Below are 3,684 nucleotides of genomic sequence, written 5' to 3'. Positions count from 1 at the left end.
TTTTTTGGTTCATGGGCAAATCTGAAACAAAACAAAAAACTGGGATCAAAGCAAAATGAAAATTGTCAAAATTTTTGGTGAATTGAAAAGTATAAACATTGTTTTCTGAATTAAACATTTTGTTCGGACAAAATCGATGTTTTATTTCACTTTTTACCATTTTCAGATGGTTTTGATTTATTTTTTAAAAATAAAATGAAAGGCTATTGTGAAATGAAAAGTCATTTGGAACCAAACAATTGAAACACATTGATTTATTTCAGTGGATTTGGGAGGGTCTCTCCAGCCAAAACAATCCAGTGAAACCAACACTCTGTCGTGAACTGTTTCAATGTCACTGTTGCAGCATTTTTTTCACTGAAAACTGTTTAGCTCAGCTCACCAGCCTCCCTGGCAGGGCTGTTGCAAGGGGTCATTCGTTAATATCTGTGTGAGGCTTTGAACATGAAAAGTGCTACAAAAATGTTAAGGATTGTTGAAGTGCTTTGAAGAAAGAAGTACTTAGAAACCCAGGGAATGTTTGCTGCAGGGCCTGCAAAGTGTTCTTGAAAAAAGACCCATTGTGCTCTTCGAAAAGTCCAGAGGTGAACGAGATCCATGGAGCAAAATCTGTGGGGTGAAAGTCAGGCCCTGGTCCCATCAATGGGAGTTTCGTCATGGATGTCTGTATGATAGTCATTTACTATTTATATTCCTACAGCGGCTAGGAGCCCTAGTCAGAGACCAGAACGCCATGGCATTAGGCGCTGTGCAAACTGCAGGCCAGGATTTCAGCCCTGGTCCATGGAGTCTGGGGCTCAGGGCAGGAGGAGAAAGTGTCTGCTGCTTGTCACAGACGTGGTCACCTTACACAAAGGGTGCAAGGAGGGTGGGGAACATGGGGGCAAAACTGGGACTAAGCCTCCCCCATTTTCCCTCTGCACGCGCGGGGTGGGGCTCTGAAAATCCACAGCCCCCCCGTGTCAGGCTACACACACTCTTTACACCATGCAGCAGCCATGCCTGCTCTCCTTTCCAGTGTGCCCTACCCTGGGTGGATGGGGGGGAAAGGGCTGCACAAAGCCCAGGTGACCATGAGATGAAGCCATGGACTGATAGCTCACCTGCAAGCGAGACGTCCAGCTCCTTACCCCAGGCGACAGAACCACACTCACAGAGACCCAGGCCAAGCTGCTGCAGAGCTCTGCCCTTCCCCAGGGTGGGGAGAAGGAATTTGTTGGGAAATGAGAAAAAAGGCTCTCATCTTCCTACCCCCCCCCCCCGAGAAACACTAGGGCTGAAGCCTGGCCAGAATCACAATCCCAGCAGAGGACCACTCCGGAGACGTCCCAGCCAGTTCGGGTTGCTGCTCTTGGGGTCAGGGGGCTGATCAGGCTCAAACCCCACATGGGACCACAGCGTCACCAGTCACAGCAGTGCCCCACCTCAAGGCATGGAGACAGCAGCTGTTACCACTGCAATCGGGGCATGCTGGCTCTCAAGGCATCTCCTGCACATGTACACGCCTGCTCCCCTCGGCCCCAGGGGGTCAGCCTTGCCGGCATGCTGCTGCTGTGACTTCAGGTAGAATAGTGCAAAACGAAGCCAGCAGCCAGGACCTGCCACCGACTCACTCCATGGTCTTGGGTAAGCCACTTCAGCCCCGATCCTCAAAGATTATTTAGATGCCTGAATATCTTTGAGGACCGGGGACTGCCTCGCTCTGTGCCTCAGTTTCCGCAGCTACAATGATAATTATGTCTTTGAGGTGTATGGAAGAAAACCATCATGTGAATGCTAAGGACTATTAGCATCTTCATTACACCCTGGTTTACGGATACGAGATCTGGATGCCTGAATTCTTTTCCTGCCACTGCTGTGTATCTCGGGGGTGGGAGGGGTGGTAGAAGGAGGAGAGACAATTCTCTGTGCCTCACTTTACCTATCTACAGAGTGAGAATAACTCTACAGTGCTGGCTCTGGAGCTGCCTAGAACTGATGACCAGGCTGCAGTGCTGTTTAGTGGACTTATAGTCTGAGTTAATTGACGAGCATGAAATGCACCCAGGCAGGGGAGGCAAATCCTGATTGCCCTTCTCCCCGGACACGCCAATGCAGATCGGTTCCCTCTGAACACTGAGCTCTGTGCCCCTGCTGGGCTAGATTCACCAGGAGGGGAAAGTCCCAGGGGTGGGGGGATCAAAAGCCTCATGGGGAGTTAGACACTCTCACATGGAGGGGTAGAAACTGACCCCCGTCCCCTGAGTTTAAGGGTGCCCTGAGGCAGCTGAGCCTGTCCAGCTCTCCACTTTGGGATGGCAGACCCCGAGCAAAGCAGACAGGCCTGCTGGCTGTTGGGTGGTTTAAACGCCTCTTCTCCTGCTAGGCTCCTGTTCAGATGAAACTGTCGGGGGTCACTGCCCCCACACGGGTCACAAACTCCCAACCTGCTGCAGCCTGGGGGGGGGGGGACTAGAGCCCAGCACCCGCTCCGAGAGCGGGACAATCAGAGGATACCAGCCCCCGGGAGGTAAAAGCCCGAGGCCTGATGCCTGCACTCGGAGAGGCAGCCAGTCCTACACCGTGACCCCTACTCGCCTTGCCCCCACAGTGCGCGGCTGCACTGGTGACTGCTGATTGATGCCACTGATGCCTTGGGTGAATGGCACCAGAGATGGGCAAAGCCATGTTACAAATAAAAAGCGAGACCGTGCCCTTTCTAGCCCCTGAGCTAAGAAGGTGGGTGTGAGCGGGGGCAGGGAGAGAAGGGAGAAGAAGTGGATTTATACCATGTGCCCTGAGGTCTGACGGGAGAGAGTGAGAACGCCCCTGACTCTTACTGGCCCTGGGGGACTGTCTGCCCCCCAAATACCACTAGGGACTGAGCAACTGCCCTGCTTCAAAGGGGCAGTGGGGTCGGCTCAGGTGGAAATCAGGATCAGAATTCTGCTCTGAGCTCTGCCATTCATTATGCAACCTAGGGCAAGATGCCTCCCCCGTCTGAGTCTCGCTTTCCCATCTGTAACATGGGCATCATTATCCTGGCTTTTCCGTCATGTCTGGTCTCTTGGACTGTGAGCTCCTCGGCAGGGGGTGGCTCTCCTTGCGTGTTCACACCCTGCCCCACAACAGCAGGACCCTGATCTCTGCTGGGCACAATCTGAGAACAGCTACAATACAGATAATCATTCGTACATCGCTGCCAAACCTTAGGGCTGCATGAGGCACTGAAACCCCCCCAGAAGATACCAGGGGGAAAGCCAAGGTCTGATTCCTGACCCGCATCTGTACAGTGGGGTGTCACTCTGCAGAGAGAACAGGCGGACTTGTGGCACCGTAGAGACTAACACATTTATTTGAGCATAAGCTTTCGTGAGCTACAGCTCACTTCATGGGATGCATTTTTTCCCACCAAATGCACCCGATGAAGCGAGCTGTAGCTCAGGAAAGCTTATGCTCAAATAAATGTGTTAGTCTCTGCGGTGCCACAAGTCCGCCTGTTCTCTTTTGCGAATACAGACTAACGCGGCTGCTACTCTGAAGCTCTGCAGAGAGAGCTCGATTCCTGCCCGGGATTTCACTGCGCACGCTGGGCTCTCCCCCGAGCTTAGGGAGCCGCACGCCCGGGCGATGCGGGAGGATGCGGACGACTTGCTTGCAAGAAGAGCCCAAAGCACGCGGCGCTGGAGCGCATCGGGTCGCTGG

Source organism: Dermochelys coriacea, chromosome 19 (genome assembly GCF_009764565.3).
Source record: "Dermochelys coriacea isolate rDerCor1 chromosome 19, rDerCor1.pri.v4, whole genome shotgun sequence".
Lineage (NCBI taxonomy): Eukaryota > Metazoa > Chordata > Testudines > Dermochelyidae > Dermochelys > Dermochelys coriacea.
The sequence above is the reverse complement of the archived record's forward strand: the minus strand, read 5'-3'. Positions refer to the sequence as shown.